General features: G+C 46.7%; 1 protein-coding gene across 4 annotated transcripts in view; it reads left to right on the top strand.

Annotated features, from left to right (window-relative positions):
- LOC127580266 (GTPase KRas) overlaps positions 1-21,295 on the top strand; it is a 54,167-nt gene that overhangs the window by 10,736 nt on the left and 22,136 nt on the right. Inside the window, exon 2 of one of the 4 annotated variants that reach the window (XM_052033426.1) lies at positions 18,943-19,036. The exons of the other annotated variants lie outside the window; for them this stretch is intronic. The gene's annotated coding sequence lies outside the window, so the exon portion shown is untranslated. The remainder of the gene's footprint in view (positions 1-18,942; positions 19,037-21,295) is intronic. 4 annotated transcript variants of the gene reach the window in all.

Below are 21,295 nucleotides of genomic sequence, written 5' to 3'. Positions count from 1 at the left end.
GAAGGCTCCTACAATGTGAAGTAAGCTCAGTACTACCGTTTGAGGACAGCAGTGGATGGGAAATAGACTGGTCGCGAGCATTGCAGTGTTCCTGAACAAAGTGAAGAAGAAACACCTTGCCGTGGTCTGTCCAAATACCACTGCCGTTGTCTATGTAAACTAGAGCTGGACAACAGCGGCATCTTCATTAGGTCCTCAGCTGAGTCCTGTGATTTGTTAATGCATGAATGAAACGTGCCTTCCCCAACACCACCACCACCACCAACACCTCCTCACCACGTCCCCCACACAAACAAGATATCCCAGTGCTGAAGCCCAAAAGGGCACAGTGTGGGAGTCTTGAGGTGTGGAGACTTGGTGTGCTTTAGGTTGCAGCGATTAAAGTGTTCTCTTTTGAAGATTTTTTGAGGTTTGCTTTGGTAGTACAGGTGTCTGCCAAGACCAGCATTTATCACCTATCCTTAACTGCCCCTGAGAAAATGGTGCTGAGCTGCCACCTTGAACTGGTGAAGGTACCCCCACTCTGGTGGTGGGGAGGTTGTTCCAGGGTTTAGACTCAGTGATGATCAACTAGCTGTGATTCCCTATCAGTGGTTAGTGATTTTTGAGGGTCAAACAGTTGCTCTTTTAAGTGACCACCGCCCACAAACGATCCCTACACTTGCTTTGTGACAAGTCAACAGCTTTTGTGCTCTGGCTCTCTCATTGTACTCTGCACTTCGGTAATGAGGCCATCGGTTGGTCCTTCAGATTTGGATTATAGGTGTCTTCAGTTGAAAAGCAAGGGAGGTGAGCAAGTCATCGGGGTCGGTCATTTGGGTATAATTACAATTTTTGGGTAAAGAGGGCTGTTGGGGAGTTTGGGACCACAGCGTGTTGATGGGGAGATGGTGGTGTATGACAGCAAGGGGACCTTTCTCCACACCGTCACCACTGAGGTGGTGGAACGTTTGAGGTAAATGTGGGAGAAGGTGCTCGGGCTCCGAATACTGAGGCTTCACGTACCCCACGCAAGGATTGTTGCTGCTGCAGCACTTGCTCCAGTTGGTGCATCCTCCTAGGCTGTGCTGAAAGGGTAGAGGCCATTCCACACGCCCTCTGACAGGAGGTCGTCTACGCAAACCCCTCGACAAGCAGACTTGCATAGAATTCACAGAACAGTCACAGACCATTCCATGTGTCCTCCCGTCTCTTGTCAACTAATCTTCTGTTTATTCTGTTTTTCTTTCCCAAGGCTCCACTATGTAGCAAGTTCCACATTATATACTCTCTGGGGGGAAGATGGTTCCCCTCTTGTGTTTGTGGACTGCAGGTGTGGAATCACCCACTGATAGAAATGCCTTTCGGTGAGCAGTGAACTCGGTGAGGCAGGGTGTCTATGGGCACCTGATGGACCTAGGCTTTGGTTCCTAACACTGGGCCAACATGAAGTCCATTCTTTCCCCTGCACTTTGCCATCTGTGCTTTGTGGGGTAGGATCAGTTTGGCTCCAGCTCTTGGATGATGTTAATAATAAGCTTAGAATATAGAGCATCATGCAGTGAATACAGACTAGGAGAAGCCCATTGTCCAGGCACTATGAGATCGCTATCCTATTAATCCCCTGGTGTTTGTTCAAAGGACTGCAATTTTTCAGAAAATATTTGTCAGGTTAGTTATCCTCTGAGCAAACATCTTCTGTTATTCTATCTACACTTACTATAAGATATACATATTTATTTGTCACATGTACATTGAGCAAAAGATGCATTTCAGTGTGTTTCAGTGTTCTGGGGGCAGCCTGCAAGTATCGCCACTTTTCCAGCACCAACATAGCATGCCCACAACTTCCTAACCTGTATGTCTTTGGAATGTGGGAAGAAACCAGAGCACCCGGAGGAAACCCACGTGGACACGGGGAGAACGTACAAACTCCTTACAGACAGCAGCCAGAATTGAACCCGGGTGGCTGGCGCTGTAATAGCATTACACTACCGTGCTCTGTTCAAATACTACTCTATTCAAATGTTCTCTTCCATTTCTGAGTATTTCATCAGCATTCCTATGTAACAAAGGTCAGCCATGATCTTAATGAAATGCTGGCAGGGTTGGTTGGTTGGATGGCTTCCTGTTTCTGTTCGTGTTACACCATCTATTTTCATTGAAAAGAGCCAGCCCATGTTGAGGGCAAACATTGAGCTTTTTGTTCACTACTTGAGGTCTGGTGTTGCTGCAAGGCCAGCATTCATTACTCCTCCCTCATTGCCCTTGAGAAGGTGGTGGTGAGATGCTGCCTTGAACCGCTGCAGCCCTTGGACTCTGAGCCATGCAGCATGGAAGTGGGCCCTGTGGCCCAACTCGTCCACGCCAACCAAAGTAACTTCTGAGCTAGTCCCATTTGCTCCATATCCCTCTGAACCTTTCCTAACCATGTCTCTTGTCTCTTAAATGTTGTAATTGTACCCACTTCCTCTGGCAGCTCGTTCCATACACCCACCACCCTCGGGGGGGGGGGGAACTTGCCTCGTGTCCCCTTTAAATCTTTCCCCTCTCACCTTTAAACCCCTGCCCTCTAGTTTTAAACTCCCCTATCCTGGGACAGAGACTGTGACCGTCCACCTTATCCATGCCCCTTGTGATCTTATAAGCCTCTAAGGTCACACCTCTGCCTCCTTTGTGCCGCAGGGAAAGTGGTCCCACCTTCTGAAGGTGTCGGGGAGGGGGTTTCCAAGATGTGGGAGTGAAGACGTGGTGACGTATTTTCAAATCGGGATATCGTGTGGGCAAGGGGAGCGTGCAGGTGATGGGTGTTTCCAAGCGACTACTGCCCTCGTCCTTGGTGGGAGAGCTTGCCTGGTTTGTGAGGTGCTGTCAAGAGTTCACTACAGTGCTCTTTATAGATGGTGCACACTGCAGCTGTTGTGTCAGTAGTGGAAGAATGTTCAGAATGGTGGGGGTTTTGTCCTCGATGGTGTTGAGCATCTTGTGTTGTTGGAGCTGTATTCATAATCAATAGATCTCAAGGAATCCATGCCCATGGGGGTTGGTGCAGGAGTGTTGCTGAGGTGATCTTAATGGTGGATTGGGTGCAGGGACTGAATGGCATAATCCTGCTTCCTACTCCAGTGCTGTCTGTATCGAGTTGGCATACTCTATGGCTGTGGGGGGTTCTCCCCCCCCCCCCCCCCCCCCCCCCCCCGGGGCTCTGGTTTTCTCTCCCATCGTAAAGTCTGTCTCGAGTTCATTGGCGGCTGTAAGTTGCCCCGGTGTAGGTGAGTGGTAGAAGGATCCGAGGGAGTTGATGAATGTGTGAGAGAGACTCGGTTACAGGGAACTAAATGGCTGGGATTGCATTGAGAGCTGGTGTGGCCTCGCGTTGAATGGGGTCCTTGTACCTCATAAGGAAATGAGAAACGTGACAGAAGGAAGGTCAATAAAGCAGCTGAAGATGGTTGGGCCTTGGATACTGCCCTGAGGAACTCCTGCTGTATCTCTGGGGCTGTGATGATTGACGACTATCTTTTGTATGAGGTGAGACTCCCAACTCTCTGAGAGTTTGCCTCTTTGTGCCCATTGACTTCAGATTTACCAGGGCTCCCTGATGTCAAGGGCAGTCACGTGTCCTTTGCATCTGGAATTTGCCTCCTTGATCCATACTTGGACCAAGGTTATGACGGAGACTGGAGCAGAGTTGTCCTGGAACCCAAACCAGGCATTGAACATGTTATTCACAAGTAAGTGCTGCTTGGTAGCACTTTGACACAATCATCAGTGAGATGATAGAATGTGATGGTAATTAGCCAGATTAAATTTGTCCTTTTTTTTTTCCTATGGACCAGATTTACCCAAGCAATTTTCCCAGTGTCTGTAGATACCAACGTTGTAACTGTTCCTGGAGCATGCCTCTTCAGCGCCATAGCCAGCATGCGTGTCCCTGTGGTCTTTGTGTCCAGTGCCCTTAGTCCAATATGTGCTGTGGTGAGACGAAGAGTGGCTCCCCCAGGTCAGTGGAACTGGACGGACAGGATTGAATTCTCTGAATTGCCCTCTGCAAACGAATTGGAGTCAGCTTCTTTGGAGAAAGGTTTGAAAGGAGATGAAGGAAAAGCGCAAAGGCAGTGGGGGCCAAATAGTAAAAGGCTGCTTTATTTAACTGTGAGCTTGGTATTTTGAATTGTGTATTTAGTGTGGACTGTTATGGTCTGTGTGGGGCTAGTAGCTCACTTGGCAAGCACCCCATCAATTCCCCCTCAACATTCACTCCCTATGCCAGTGCACAGTGGCTGCAGTGAGGACCCTTGCACCAAATGCACCTCAGTTACTTGCCTAGGCTACACCAGTGTCACCTTGGGAAGATGAGGGCAGTAGGCGCTTAGGACTGCCACCTCCTTCGAGGTTCCTCTCCAACTTGCACACCATGATGACTTGGAAGTGTGTCGCTGTTCCTTCCTTGTCACTGGGTCTCAATCCTGGAACTTCCCTAACAGCAGAGTGGGAGCACCTTCACCAGAAGGACTGCAGTGGTTCGAGAAGGCATCTCAACACCACCACCTCAGAGCAATTGGGGACGGGCTAAAAATACTGGGCTTGCCACTGCTGGTCACATCCTGAATGAGTTTTTAAATAAAAAAATTGTCATGTAGGTGGGAGAAGGAGATGCAGCTTCACATAATAAAATCTATCGCATTGCTCTTTATGTATTTTAGAAACATACAGGACAAAAATTCAAGCCCCGATTCAGAGAGAATGGTGTAACCCAGACTTTCTTCTGTGTAGTCTTGATGGTGGTTCCACATCTCACCTTTAATCCAATGCAACAAGTCCCCAGCCTTTTCCAATGTTTGAAAACAGTTGTGCACTTGCCCTGATACCTTGTTGAATTGAATTTCTGTAAAGCATCTCGGTACGTGCTGCCTTTGTTAATGGTGTGTATAAGTTGTTAGATCTCCTTGTTGATTTTAGAAGTCAGGTTGATGCAATTAGTGGAGCTACCTGTGGCCTGAGGTACAGCTGCCTGGTGACCTTCACTGGTGGTTCTGTGCTGGCAATGACTGAGGTTGAAGATTGGGTTACAATCCATGATGGTTGCAGAGGGGCAGCTTGTATGAAGTATCCATGGCTTCTGGCAACTGTTCCTGGCCAGGAGGACACTCCCTAAAGAGGGAGATGATCAGGTGTGGTGGAGCCATTATTAATTTCCTATTTTTAATTTGCAAGTGGAAAGAAGAAGAATTTGTGGGGAAGGGGTGAAAGAGATGCAGTAACGGGCCCGCGGACAACAGCAGAGGTGACGTGGATGTTTAAAATACCGAGTCTGAATACACAATGTACTGCAACACCACCGTTTTCAAATATAATGCTGTCAGATTCACTGCAATGATTGAAGATCGGCAATATATAATGCAAGGTGCAGATTGGCGTTTCAGCTGCTTGCTCTCTGCTTTGGGGAAGGGTTGTCTAATGTTAGGAGTGTGGGATGCAGTGGTGCTTTAACTGTAACATATAGCATCTTTCATGACCCTTAAACACTCTAGAAGTACTTCACCTTCATATAAAGTGTACCTTTAAGACACCTTAGTCACATGTACATCAAAACACAGTGAAATGCATATTTTTTGCGTCGAGTGTTCTGGGGGCAGCCCACGAGTGTTGCCACGCTTCCAGCGCCAACACAGCATGCCCACAACTTCCTAACCTGTACGTCTTTGGAATGTGGGAGGAAACCGGAGCACCCGGAGGAAACCCACGCAGACACGGGGAGAACTTACAAACTATTGTTGCTATAATGTAGGAAATGCCTCCTAATGCCCTCTCGCCTGGATGAGTGGAGTTCCCTAAAAGCTCAGCACAATCTAGGAAACAGTGGTCCACTTGGGAGTCCATCAACTGCCCCAAGAATTCAGTCCCTCCATCACTAGTGCTCAGTAACTGCAGTGTGTGCCATCTACAAGATCTACTCACCAACATTTATACCAACTGTGTCTGAACAATTGTTTGCCATGACTCCTCTGACAGCACCTCTACCACCAAAAGGACAAGGAAAGAAGGCACATGGCAACCCTACCTGCAGGTTCCCCTCCAAGGGGCGCACCATTCTGATTTGGAAAGGTTATCAGTCCTTTATCAGTAGGTCTAAATCCTGAAAGGCCCCACCCAACAGCACTATGGGAGAACCTTGAGGACTTCAGTGGTTTAAGTGAACAGTTCTTACCACCACCTCATAATGACGCTTGGCTTCTGAGAACTGAATAAAAGGTTTAGGATCTGAACTCTGGCTACAATTGATTACAGACCCCAGGTATCTGGAGTTGTCATTGTCAGACTTACTGCTATCCTTATTGGATTAACAGGCTATTCCAGCAATTTCAGTCATGACTAAGTGGTTGGTGTTCTGAATGAGATGAGCAGGCACGGTACTATAGTGGTTAGCATGACGCTATTACAGCGCCAGTGACCCAGGTTCAATTCTGGCTGCTGTCTGTGAGGAGTTTGTATGTTCTCCCCGTGTCTGCGTGGGTTTCCTCCGGGTGCTCCAGTTTCCTCCCACATTCCAAAGATGTACAGGTTAGGAAGTTGTGGGCCTGCTATGTCGGTGCCGGAAGTGTGGCGACACTTGCAGGCTGCCTCCAGAACACGCCACGCAAAAAAAAATGCATTTCACTGTTTTGATTTGCATGTGACTGATAAAGAAATCATACATGGGCTGAAGTTCTGCTGCAGGTCTTGTGCACACTCTAGACTGTAGTGTCTCCCTGCTCCTTGTGACTTGTTCTCTCCCTGTGTCTCTGCTTCCCCACCCCTCATTGCCTTCTGTTTCCCTCCCCATTTCCCACCTCCCCCTCTGCACACTTTTTCAAGATCTCGGGCTGCTGCATTTGCCTCTGGCCTTTTGGGTGATGGTCAGATGCGTCATAAATCCAGGCTTCCTGCGGCCATTTAATTCACGGGTGTTGGTGCAGAAGGGGGGAATTTATTTTGCTTCAGTTAATTGTGTATGTGTAGGGTAAAGTGTGCGGTACAGTGGTGTAGCTACTACTTCAGAGCTCCAGCGACTCGGGTTCGATCCCGACCACTGGTTCTGCCCGTGAAGTTTGTATGTTCTTCCTGTGACTGTGTGGGTTCCCCACACACCCCCAAAATGTGCCGGTTGGTGGGCTAATTGGTCACTGCAAATTGACCCTGGTGTGTGAGTGGTAGAATCTCAGGAGTTGATGCGAATGTGGGGAGAATAAAATGGGATCAGTGTGACGGGTGCTTGGCTGGTGTTGGCTGAAGGGCCTGTTTCCTTGCTCTATGACCCTACAAAGTAATATAACGAGCTGAGTTTTGTTCTCGTTATTTGTCACCTGTGGAATCATATTGGACTGCTCCCACTGAGTTCTGTTTTTCACCTCTCAGTTGCTTTCCTCTATTTTGCAGGTTTGCTCTGATTATATTCTCTCATTTTGTTTTCCTTTCACTATATTTAATTTTTTTTTTGCAGTGGCAGGTGGAAAGCAGGGAGGTGGGGGTGGAGAGTAGAGGATTGGAAGTACAGCAATAACATGGACATAGGAAGGGGAGGCAGAACTGAGGCAACTGGGTGAAAACGATGATGCCTCCAAAGGAAGTTGGAATTGACTTGGAAGGCTCAAGAGCTTGGTGGTTGTACTCAACCAGACAGTTTACGTCAAGGTTGGTGGGTGTTGATGGCTATTTGATTTTGGAGTCAAGATCACCTTCAAGCCTAATTGTGAGCTTGCCTGAGGTTAACACTTGTTCCATCAGCACACACTTGTGTTTATTACATCTTTAAAATGTTCTAACCTCTAACCAGGTTAAGGTTGTAGTCATAAAGCAATACAGCACAGATACAGGCCCTTTGGCCCAACCAGTCCCTGCTGACCATGGTGCCCACCCAGTTTCCTGTATTGGGCCCATATCCCTGTAAGCTCTGCCCCTCCATGTACCTACACAAGTGCTTTTTTAAATGATACTGTTGTACCAATAAAGTTATGGCTGAGCAGAAGAAAACTTTTGGAAAGGGAGGAGAGGTTTTGGATGATCGCTTCATCGAGTGCCTTCACTCTGCTGCAACAGCCAGATCTCCCGGTGGCCACCCACTTCAATTCCACATCCCACTCCCATACTGACATGTCCACCCACAGCCTCCTACTGCCACGTTGAGGCCAGACGCAGGTTGGAGACGCCTCGTATTCCGCCTTCAGTCTCCAACCTGATAGCCTTGACATCATCGATTTTTTTTTTCTCTAACTTCTAGTAACCCCACTCCTTTTTCTTTCTTCTGTCCCCTTGCACCTGGACTCGCCCATCACCTGAACTCACCTATCCCCTGCCTGCGTGTGCTCTTCTCCCACCCTCCACCTTATTCTGGCTTCTGCCCTCTTCCTTCCCAGTCCTGATGAAGGGTTTTAGCCCGAAATGTCGACTGTTTATTCCCTCCACAGATGCTGCCTGACCTGGGTTCCTCCAGCACTGTGTATTGCTCCAGATTCCAGCATCTGCAGCATTTTTTGTCTGTTTTGAGATTGTCAGGGATAAATGGATTGGTTGAATGTGGGGCTGGTGAAGGGTCCCATAGAATGGCGTGGGAGTGCCAGAGCTTGGGACTTGGAGGGCTCAATATGCAATTATTGGTTTTGGGGTAAAGAAAGCTCAAGGCTGGAGTAATGCGAAGCGGCCAATATAGCAGTGGTCTTGCATCCTTGGAGGGACAAGGCTTACGAAGGTCGAGCTGGCCACAGAGGGTCTGAGCAGGGCCAACTGCATGGCGATCAACAGCCGAAATCTGATCAGTGTTGCTGCTCTTGGTCTCTCTCCATCCAACTGTGGGCACAAACGCCCACTGTAACTGAGCTCCAGTGACTCTGGACTAACATTGACCCTGGGACCTCCCTGCATCTTGTGGCTTTGTTGCCTCATTACCTATCCTTGTTGGTCTTTGAGATTTGTGCCAAAGCCACAGGACATGCTTAGAAATGTACAAATAAAACTGGAGAATGTGGTGCAGTCAACTTGTGTGACCAACCCAACCATAAGCTGCTAACCTAAGCAACTGTTCCAGTTCAGTGCTGGGGGTTTTCCATGTTGTATAGTCCCTGTTGTTAGTCACCATCTTGAGACATGGTCTTCTCAGTGGCCCTTGAGTCTCTGCATTCAACCAAGGAGTAAGAGCAGTTGCACTTGGGCACACTGTCTGCCTCATCTGAAAACTGAAGTGCTGTCTCATCGTGATTATACCTGTATCTTCCTTCAAGTGAACTTAGTGGATGTGTGAGAAACCTTTTATGTATTTTAGTTTGTTTTTTAAACTGATATTGATACGAAAAGCTGACATTTTCAGGTTGGATGGATCGTTCTTGATGAGTGTCTTTTGTTTAAAAGCATCAAATGTTCTTTAAATTACTCAACGCTTCTGGGAAGCTTGAAGTGAAGATACAGCCAGTGTCATTCTGGACTTCTGTGCTCATTACCTGTGAGCTGGTGAGGATTCTTTCGCCTCGTGAGCAACCTTTCTGTGCTGGGCCACAGATCAGCTTTGTGTCCAAACTCAGTAAAGTTTTCCTTACTACCTCTGCTATCAAGATGGATGTTAGACCATCCAGTCCCTTGTGATGTGTACCACGATGAGTGCCTACTGATTGCCTATTAGCAGAGATGACAAAAACAGGCAACGTCTGTGGAGTGGCTTGCTGTTGAATTATCCACTTCTGGTTTATAGGCCACTTGGTCCAGCTATCCATTCAGTCTGAACCTGTGCTGAAAATCAAGCAGTCTAATTAATGATGTCTCATTTCTTAAAAATTTAAAATTTTATTTAGTGTGGTAACAGGCCCTTCTGGCCCAACAAGTCTGCGCTGCCCATCTTAAACCCAAATTAACCTACCCGTATGTCTTTTTGCAATGTGGGAGGAAACCGGAGCACCCAGAGGAAACCCACGCAGACACGGGAGAACATACAAACTCCTTACAGACAGCGGGAATTGAACCCGATCGCTGGTGCTGTAATAGTGTCGCACTAACTGCTACACTACTGTTTGTCTTCCCTCATTCACTCTTCCCTTTTCTGAACCAAACTCCTTATTGTCCTGCCATTTAGTTGGCTGTAATACCTTCAATGATACTCTTGACAGCTGCATTGGTTGCCTTAGCAAGTATTACACTCGCAGGACCCAGTTGGGATGAAATTGTCCTTCAGTGGAAGACCCTTTGCCCCCCTCACATCTTTTTCCCCACAATCAGATTGGTGCCCCAGCCTTGATTTAATTTTCTAAATTTTCCTTTTTCCTGTGATTTATTCTCCCCTCAACTTCACCTTTCTCAGGAGTTCCCCAAGCCACAAATGTGACATCAAGGCTTCGTGTTATGGGCTGTGGCATATTGGGATATTTTTCCTCCTGATGCCTAACTTCAAGCAGGCACAGTAGTGTAGCAGTTAGTATAACACTATTACAGTTCCAGTGACCCAGGTTCAATTCCAGCTGCTGTCTGTAAGGAGTTTGTATGTTGTCTGCGTGGGTTTCCTCCGGGTGCTCCAGTTTCCTCCCACAATCCAAAGACATACAGGTTAGGAAGTTGTGGGCATGCTATGTTGGTGCCAGAAGTGTGGCGACACTTGTGGGCTGCCCCCAGAACACTCTACACAAGATGCATTTCACTGTGTTTGGATGTACATATGACTAAAAGATATCTTATTTGGGAGCCAGTTAAAGCCTGCCTTGAAACAATGTTGTGAAGGTAATGTGCTTGAAGTCCTAAGGTTTTGAAATTACAAATAATTACTTTTGCTTTCAGTTGACTCTGCACTTCATTTTAGACTTTATGTGGGTAGACTTTGGGGGGGGGGGGAAATTGAGATTATCATCACAACTCTTGTAAAAAGAACACAATGTGTGAGTAGAGCATATGTCTGCTCTGCCTTCAAAAAAGATGGTGTGGCTTGCCTACTTTCCCAGCCCCCCCCCCCCCCCCCCCCACCCCCCGTATCCAAAAATGTATCAACCTTGGCCTTGTGCTCAGTGAGACATCTACTGCCCTTGGATGGATAATTCAAATAATTCATTTTTTTTTTAAAAGCAAGTGCAATTTTGTCCCAACTGGAACCTGTAAGTATTAGTTTATTATTGTCACTTTCGCTGAAGTACAGTGAAAAACTTCTTGCGTACTGATCATACAGATCAATTCATTACACAGTACATTGAGGTAGTACAGGGTAAAAACAATAACAGGATACAGAGTAAAGTGTCACAGCTACAGGGAAGTGCATTGCAGGTAGACAATAAGATGCAAGGTAGATTGAGGTCAAGAGCCCATCTCACTGTATAAGGGAACCATTCAATAGTCTTATCACAGTGGGATAGAAGCTGTCCTTGAGCCTAGTGGTATGTGCCCTCAGGCTCCTGTATCTTTTCCCTGATGGGAGGAGAGAGGATGACCTGGATGGGTGGGATCTTTGTGCTAGCTGCTTCACCGAGAGGTATAGACGGTCCATGGAGGGGAGGCTGGTTTCTGTGATGCGCTTGGCTGTGTCCTCAACTCTGTGCAGTTTCTTGCGGTGCCGGGCAGAGCAGTTGCTGTACCAAGCCATGATGCATCCAGATAAGATGCTTTCTGTGGTGCATCGATAAAAGTTGGTGAGTGTCAATGGGGACACTCTCCAACTTTCTTTAGCCTCCAAGGAAGTAGAGGCACTTGTGCGCTTTCTTGGCTGTGGCATCTACGTGGTTGGACCAGGACAGGCTATTGGTGATGTTCACTTCAAGGAACTTGAAGCTCTCGACCTCACACCATTGATGTAGACAGGTGCATGTACACCGCCCCCTTTCCTGAGGTCAATGACCAGCTCTTGTTTTGCTGACGTTGAGGGAGAGGTTGTTGTCATGACACCACGTCACTAATCTCTCTCTCTCTCTCTCTCTCTCTCTCTCTCTGACTCTCTCTCTCTCTCTCTCTGACTCTGACTCTCTCTCTCTGACTCTGTGTGTGTCTCTCTCTCTCTCTCTCTCTCTCTCTGTCTCTGTGTGTGTGTCTCTGTCTCTGTGTGTGTGTCTCTGTCTCTGTGTGTGTGTCTCATTGTTATTTGAAATGCAGCCTACAACAGTGGTATCATCTGCAAACTTGTAGATGGAGTTAGAGCAGAATCTGGACACGCAGTCATGAGTACTGTATATAGGGAGTAGAGGGCTGAGGGCGCAGCCTTGTGGGGCATCAGTGTTGAGAATAATCGTGCTGGAGGTGTTGCTGCCTATCCTCTCTGACCAACAGACTGCAAGGATCCAGTTGCAGAGAGAGGTGTTGAGTCCCAGGTCTTGGAGTTTGATGATGAGTTTGCTTGGAATTACAGTATGGTAATAAGTGTAATACTTGCTGTTGACTAAGGCAGCCAATGGAGTCACCAACAGTATGATTGAAGGTATGACACTCAACTAATGGCAGTGAAGGCCACAGCACATGCTTAAATTGTGCAGATGCATTTGCATAAACAAGAATGCAGCAGGTTTATCTGGTATGAGAAAGGCACCTGAATGTTTCAGAAGCAGCACTTTGATGTTCATTGAACAAAAAGAATGCTTGTGCTTCATTATTTGTAGAAATTGATTTTCGAGTTGCCTGAAATCGGCATGTTGTCAGTGTGAATGTTTGGTGATGGTCCCTTAGTGCGGCCAGTCTCTCCTTGAGGTAGCCTTCTGCACTCCATTGTTGCTGACTACTGATCTACTGTGCTTAGTTCAGCATTGCAGACTGGCCTTCTGCCTCTGTTCTCAATCTTCTGGAATTCTTCCAACAAAAGCACTTTTTATTTAGAAGTTGTCTTTCTCCCCTCCCTTATCACTGTTTTCCTTCTTTCCACCCCCCCCCCCCCCCCCCACCACCAAACACGCCTTTACATCCGACACAATGCCTCCTTTTTGCAAGTATGAGGGTAGGCTGTCTGGTTCTTTGAGCAGACTCCACCATTCATCAAGGTAGAATCATAGAGTAATACAGAACAGAAATGGACCCTTCAGCCCAACTCATCCATGCTGACCAAAGTGCCCAGTGGAGCTCATCCCATTTGCCTGTGTTTGGCCCATGTCCTTCCAAACCTTTCCTATCCATGTACCTGTCCAAATGTCTTTTAAACCCACCTCTATCACTTCCTCTGGCAGCTCGTTCCATCACTATGGAGAAATTTGCCCCTTGGATCCCCTTTTAAATCTTTCCCCTCTCATATTAATCTTCAATCTCCTGTGCCTTTTTCTTTGACCATCTCCACATCCCTTGATTCCTTCAATATCCTGCCATCTAATGATCTGTTTTCAATGAACTCCATGAGATCTTCATTTGGCAGGAGCACTTGTAATAGTGCTTCCCAGTGGGATATGTGCAGGGATAGCTCACTTGGTATCCAAAGTGGTAAGCCAGAGCATGTTGTTGCTACGGTAACCCCTGCAAAGCATCAGAATGGGCTTCCCCCAGTTCTTTGCATTTGTGAACTTTTAACTCTTTCCAAGGTTACTTAACCCAAACAATCAAACATTTCACCTTCTCTCACCACCACTGCTGCCTGATCTGAGTGTTTCCAGCATTTCCTTACTAATTTATGCAAGGATCTATTTGGCAAGAACACGTGTCTTCTGTCCAAAGAAAATTGTTTAACTCTGTGGGCCGATGATTCCAAATATTTATAACCCCTTGAGTAAAGAATTTGTATAAACTAATTTTACTGGGTTGTTTCAGCTTATGGATTTAACTCAATGTTTGATGTACTTTGAGACAGTATGAAAATGGGTTCTTTGGCCCACTGAGTCCACACTGACCGTTAACCACCCACTTACAGTAATCCTGCAATAATCCTCCCACATTCTCATCAACTCTCCCTGATTCTACCACTGACCTACACTAGGGGCAATTTACGTTGCCCAATTAACCTACCAACCTGCACATCTCTGCGGTGTGGGAGGAAATGGGAGCACCCAGAGGAAACTCGCATTCACGGAGAACATGCAAACTTCACACAGACTGTGCTGAAGGTCAGCATTGAACCCAGGTCTCTGGCACCATGAGGCAGCAGCTCTACCAGCTGCCTCATGGTGCCACCTAATGAATGACAGATACTTGTCATGAATTCCCAGACTATAGTTTAATTATCTTTTAAGTGGTTCTTTTATGTGGTCTTTAAAAAGTGTTCCAGAAGTCTATTGGAGACGCAAGGCTGCGACTGCTGGAATTCGGAACAAAAAAACTGCTGGAGGAACTCAGCGGGTCAGGCAGCATCTGTGGAGGGAAATGGATTGTGGATATTTCGGTTCAAGACTCTTCTTCTGGACAGTGAGGAGAGATAACTAGTATAAAGAGGTGAGGGGGAGCTTGCTGGCTCTTACCCCACCCTTCCCCCTTGCCTCTTCATACTGGCTATCTCCCCCATTACACAGTCCAAGTGAAGGGTCTTGACTGGAAACGTTGACTGTCCGTCTCCCTCCACAGATGCTGCCTGACCCACTAAGTTTCTCTAGCAGCTCATTTTCTGTTCCAAAGCCTAAGCAAACTATCAGCGATTTCCAATTGGAACTTTCCACAAAATTGAGATGTTTCTTGTTAAAGCTATGAATTGAACAGTGCATTTTTTTTGTTTTTACAGCACCTTTCACTATCTCACTTATGCCCAAAATGCTTTAAGTGTAGTTACTGTTGAAATGGTGGCCAGATTGCACATGGCAAGATCCCACTAACAGCAAGCAGAATGACCAAACTGTGGTTGAACAATAATTGTTCGTTCAGAGGAGCATTGACCTGCTCTTCTAATAATGTTTTGTGTCCATTAAACTAAAGCATCTCAAATGTCTCATCCAACAAAGTGCATCGTGTTCTCAGTGCAATGCCGAGTGTTTGACCAGGTCTTGAATAAATGACTTTTTGAGACTAGATGCTACCAGAAGTGAAGCTGGTAAATTGTGGTTAACGAGTTGTGTGGTCAGTTCTGGTGAAGGAGTTCAGACCTGAAATATTAGCCCTGTTTCTCCTTCCACAGATGCTGCCTGACCCACTGAGTGTTTCCAACGTTCTCTGTTATCACTTCAGATTTTCAGTATCTGCAGTTATTTGACTTTTGTTCATTTTGTGGTTAATAAGTCTGAGTTTAACAATTAACCCCTAATGGTGGAAATTTCTCAGTGATAAGGGGGTCCACCCAATCAGTTTGAAGAGCAGTTTTGTGAGTGTGCACAAACTCAAACCTGGTTTGCCTGAATAACATAATGTCAAGAGCTGGACTGGGCAAGGTGACCAAGTGGTGGTCTCTGTTTAATTCCATGATACAGTTTAATACTGAATTGGCACACACAGGATTAAAGCCTAGCATTTTGGTAGATTTCACAGATGTGAACAATAAATCACACTTGATCCATGGAATGACAATCTGCTGTCAGAATTAAACCTGAGCAGATGAGAACTAGAAGTTGACAGATTACAACTTCCTTGGTTTCAGATACGATTGCTACACTTGAGCATTTAAAGAGGCAAGGCATAGAAGGATTATTATTTTTATAATCAGAAACTTCATAATAAAAGACAAACTATACAATAATAAAACAGTGTAAGCCTTTTACATTTGTGTACAGATCGATCATTAGTGTTACTTTTTATATTTAAAAAAAACACCACACCGGTGCCACTCATGTGGCTCCCTGGGGTGATACCCCAATACCATATTTACAATCTTTAAGGGGCTTCCTTGCCTAACTCTGCCCCTCCCTCTCCTGTGGCAGAAGAACCCTGAACTGTTGTCCTTCCCCACCGAGCCCTTGCATTGGCTGCACCCAGCTTCAGTGTGTCCCTCAGCACGGACTCCTATAGCCTGGAATGTGTCAGTTGGCAGCATTCCCAGTACTGGGAGACTAGCAATTTTCGGGCAGATCAAAGGGAGTCTTTCACCGAGTTGATGACCTTCCAGCAGCAGTTGATGGCCGTCTGTGCGCATCCCCGGGAACAGCCCATAGATCTGAGAATCCTCTGTTATGAAGCTGCTGGGGATGAAACATGACAAGGAACCTTGCATCTTTCGCCACACCCTGCTCGCAAACCCACAGCCCACAGAGGTGGGTGACCTTCTCGTCCCTAGTGCAGTCCTCCCGGGGGTAGCGCAGGCTGGGACTGATGTTCTGACTATGCAGGAAGGATCTGACTGGGAGGGCTCCTCTCACTGCCAGCCAAGCAAGGTCTTGGTGCGTTCTGGTGATGAGGCATTCTGCCAATGGTCTGGACAGTCTGCTCAGGGAACCACCCCACAAGTATCCATCGAATGCTTCTCCTGCAGTGTCTGCAGGATGTTCCATGCTGACCACTGCCCGATGGACTTGTGGTCAAAGGTGTTGGTCTGGAAGAACTTTTCCATGAAGGACAGGTAGCGCGGCAACGTCCAGCTGACTGGGGTATTGCGCAGCACCAGGGCCAGGCCCATCCTTTGCAACGCCAGGGACAAGTAGAACCTCGGTACGTAGTGACACTTGGTGCCCACGTACTTGGGTTCCACGCACAGCCTGATGCAGCCACAGACGAAGGTGGCCATCAGGATGAGGGCGACATTGGGGACACTTGCCTCCATTGTCCAGGGACTTGTGCGTGGTGACCCGTCGGACCCGCTGCACCTTGGATTCCCAGATGAACCAGAGGACAGCACGGCTGATTTCCAAGCTGGAGGAGCGAGGAACAGGCCACATCTGTGCCAAGTACAGCAGCCCTGAGAGCGCCTCACACCTGATGACCAAGTTCTTCCCAGTTATTGATAGGGAATGCCGTTCCCACAGTCCCAGTTTCTGCTTCACCTTTCCAATCTGCTTGTCTCTGCTGCTCCACACCAGATCCCCCAGCACCTTCAGATAGTCAGGCCTGATGGTGAAGGGGAGGTTGGATCGGTCGGGCCAGTTGCCGAAGAGCGTGGCATCGCCCTTCGCGTGGTTAACTCTGGCCCCTGATGCCAACTCAAACTGGTCGCAGATGCTGAACAATCTGCGAATTGACCTTGGGTCCGAGCAGAAGACTGCGACGTCGTCCGTGTACAGGGAGGTTTTCACCTGGGTGCTCTCACTGCCTGGCAACGTCACTCCTCTCATCCTTCCTGATGGATTTGGCGAAGGGTTCTATACAGCACACAAACAAGACGGGAGAGAGGGCATCCCTGCCTGACTCCAGACTTGATGGGGAATCTGTCTGTTTCCCACCCATTGATTTGGACTGCGCTACGGATGTCTGTGTAGAGCGGTTGGATCCAGTTCCTGATTCCCTCCCCAAAGCCCATTTTGGAGAGCACGTCCAACATGTACATGTCTGATGTCCTGTCGAAGGCCTTCTCCTGGTCCAAGCTGACCAGGCAGGTGTCCACCCCTCTGTCCTGCACATAGGCGATGGTATCCCTGAGCAGCGCAAGGCTGTCAAAGATCTTCCTGCCAAGTACAGCACAGGTTTGGTCTGGGTGGATCACCTGTCCCAGAGCAGATGTGACCCTGTTGGCGATGGCCTTGGACAGGATCTTATAATCCACATTCAACTGTGAGATGGGTCTCCAATTTCTGATGTCCTCCCTCTCCCCCTTCTGCTTGTAGATGAGGGTAATGGTGCCCTTCCTCATGGATTCTGACATGCTGCCAGCCAGAAGCATTATTGGTATTGGTTTATTATTGTCACTGTACCAAGGTACAGAGAAAAACTTGTCTTGCGTACCGATCGTACAGCTCAATTCATTACACAGTGCAGTTACATTGAGTTAGTACAGAGTGCATTGAGGTAGTACAGGTATGTACTAATGTGGTAAATGGGATTAATGTAGATGGGCAAAAAGCACAGCATGGATGTTGTGGGCCAAAAGGCCTGTTTCTGTTCGGTATGACTCTGACTAAACATTCCAAGACTTTGCATGGATTTTGCATTGCGAGGTGCTAATATCTGAAAGCTTGCCATTTCCTCCCTCCCTCTTCCTAGTTTTAACACTTAAAACTATTATCACCCATTTGCTGTGAACCCAAAGACATTGACATTTAAAATACAGCAGTGCAAACAGATTGACCCCAGCAGCTAAAGTTGAACAGTGAAACAAGAGCCGAGCCCTTTTTTTAAAGATCCAGTTTGCCTTTTGATTACACAGCTAGAATCTGACTGTCAACAATGACTCATTCACCTAGTGGGCTGCACAGCAAAGAATGAGGCCCTCATTGCTGTTACTGGGTGAAGCCAGCTTTTAAATCCAACCTACCTCAATCTTGTATGAACTGCAAAATCGTCTCTCGTTTGCAATATCTTTCACTTACTATTTAAAATGGTTTCCATTATCTTGTGCTTGGCTAATGAATCCTTTATTTCAAAATGTATGCTACAACTGTCCTGTGGTGATCCATCTGCTGGTTCAGATTATGTACCAATTCAAACTGTGTAAGGAAAGGACTTGCATTTAATTAGACCTTTTCACATCTTAGAAATCTTATTGGTATTGGTTTATTATTGTCACTTGTACCAAGGTACAGTGGAAAAACTGGTCTTGCATACAGTTTGTAGAGATCAATTCGTTACACAGTGCAGTTACATTGAGTTAGTACAGAGTGCATTGAGGTAGTACAGGTAAAAACAATAACAGTACAGAGTAAAGTGTCACAGCTACAGAGAAAGTGCAGTGCAATAAGGTGCAAGGACACTAAGGTAGATCGTGAGGTCATAGTCCATCTCGTCGTATAAGGAAACTGTTCTATAGTCTTATCACAATGGGATAGAAGCTGTCCTTAAGCCTGGTGGTACGTGCCGTCAGGAATCCAGGAGTACTTCATGGCTTACAACGTCTTCTGGGAATTGTTTGGGAAACTTGGCAGGCGGCTCCACAGATGGGATTGAGATGGGTGATAGGGTGGTCTCTGAGGGATAGTTTGTCAGTTGTGTGGGACGTTTTGCATTCACCTGGGTGAGCAGACGGGCCCTTGATTTTAATTTTTCTTCTGAAAGGTGCCACCTCCTGGATTATTTGCTCAAATCTCTGGAACATTGTTTGAATTCCACCTTCTTCCAGCTGAAGTGGTGCCAGTGAGCCAAGGCTGATGTGGGTATTGTACAGTATAATACAATTGCTGTTTGGTACTCATTGGAAGTGCCTGATTGTAGTTTGTAATGATTGTAGGTACATTAGGATACTCGAGTTTAAATTTATCATTGTGTGTGTGGTATGCTACAAGAAATTGAGTATTGTAATTGATGTGGAATAGGATAATGAAAAGCTGTCATTTAACACTGTGTGATGTTTCTTTAGTTCAAACTGAATTGTTTTCCATTTAAAATGAGGTTATTGCCTGTTTAAAACTGGAGCAAATTTTGTGTTGACATTTCCAGCCATTAATATTACAGTAATTTCTATGCACAGAAAGTGTAAACTATACCACTTGGATGGAGAATGGTGGTATATATTTTCATGAAGCACTACATGTCGGAAAATATTTGGTCAGGAGAAAGTATCCAAAGTCAAACGTTTATTTGGCATGGGACATAATGCAGGAACCTGCCTCTTCCCCACCCACATTTAGATAATGTACAGTACACTGATTTCTAAAAATATCACTGCAGCGTTTTCTGTGGAAACAGGATTTGCGACTTTGCTACCAAATGTTTGCTTAAGTTGGGTGTTGATGGGCTGGGACAGGTCTTGGGTGTACAACAGGGTGTAGGAAGCATCAGGAAGTGGGATCCTCTGAGCAGGATCCTGATGATGCAAAGTAAGTTGCAGAGAGCAATGGGTGGGGGTGAGAAGGATTTTACTTGAGCTGGGGCAGGGGGTTAAGTGGGTTGCGAAAGGATGACATGCAGTGAGAGGCAGATTGGCCACAAGGTGGTTAATGCTTGTGGGAAATGGGGAGAAACACGGAGGATGGAAATAACTTTGAATCAGCAGTCCAGATTGAGTTTGAAACCACCACGGTAGTTTAAATAGCTAAATAAAATGCTAGTATCAGTAATGGTCACTGTGAAGGTCCCAGTATGGTAGATAAACCCATTTTTTTTGAGATATCTTTATTAGTCACATATACAGTGAAATACATCTTTTGTGTAGAGTGTTCTGGGGGCAGCCCGCAAGTGGCGCCAACATAGCACGCCCTCAACTTCCTAACCCGTACGTCTTTGGAATGTGGGAGGAAACCGGAGCACCTGGAGGAAACCCACGCAGACACGGGGAGAACATACAAACTCCTTACAGACAGTGGGCAGAATTGAACCTGGGTTGCTGGCACTGTAATAGCGTCACGCTAACCGCTACACTACTGTGCCTGCCCTTCATTAACTGGAATTGGTTTATTATTGTCACATGTACTGAGGTACAGTGGAAAAACTGTTCTGCATGCCATCCATACAGATCATTTCAAAAACATAAGTACATTGAAGTATTACAAGGGAAGAGCAGTAAAAGAATGAGAATATAGTGTTGCAGTTAGTGTTTTCTCTTTTAGGGAAGGAACTCTGCCATCCTTGGTCAGATATATTCTGACCCACTGAGTCAGCACCAACCATCAAGCCCTCCTATCCAAACCCATTTTATTCTCCCTATATAAGAGGCATAGATTGAGTGGACAGTCAGACTTTTTCCCCAGGGTGACAATGGCTAACATGAGGGGGCATAATTTTAAGGTGATTGGAGGAAGGTATAAGGGGGATGTCAGAGGTAAGTGTTTTTTTTACAGAGTGGTGGGTGCGTGGAACGCACTGCTGGCAGAGGTTGTGGGGGCAGATACATTAGGGACATTTAAGAGATTCTTATTCACATGAATGATAGTTTGGGGGGGCTATGTGGGAGGGAAGGGTTAGATAGATCTTAGAGCAGGATAAAATGTCGGCAAACATTGTGGGCCAAAGGGCCTGTACTGTGTTGTAGTGTTTTATATTTCCATCAACTCCTTCCCTGCCCCTGCTGAAGTCTACAACTCGGGCAATTTACAATGCCCAATTAACCTACCAACCCACATGTTTTTTGGAATGGGGAAGGAAACCGGAGCATCCAAAGGAAACCCAAGCAGTCACGGGGGAGAAAATGCAAGCTCCACACAGTGCCAGAGGTCAGGATTGAACCTGGGTCACTGGAGCTGAGAGACGACAGCTGTATTCACTGCCACCCACCTGACTGTGAATGCAGACCTACCAAAGTCATTGCTTTCACCAGCCACTTGGGGGTGGTTAGGAAGGAGCAATAATGCTGACCATTCAATGGGAAGATCAGGGTGAGACATTGAGAGTGTGGTGGAATTGGAAGCAAGAGGGCAAAGGGATTAGTAGTCATGGGGTGCAGTTGTGGCGGGGGGGTGGTGTTGGGTGGTCA

Source organism: Pristis pectinata, chromosome 19 (assembly GCF_009764475.1).
Source record: "Pristis pectinata isolate sPriPec2 chromosome 19, sPriPec2.1.pri, whole genome shotgun sequence".
Classification (NCBI taxonomy): Eukaryota; Metazoa; Chordata; class Chondrichthyes; order Rhinopristiformes; family Pristidae; genus Pristis; species Pristis pectinata.
Note: the sequence above shows the minus strand (reverse complement) of the source record. Positions and strands in the feature narration are given on the sequence as shown.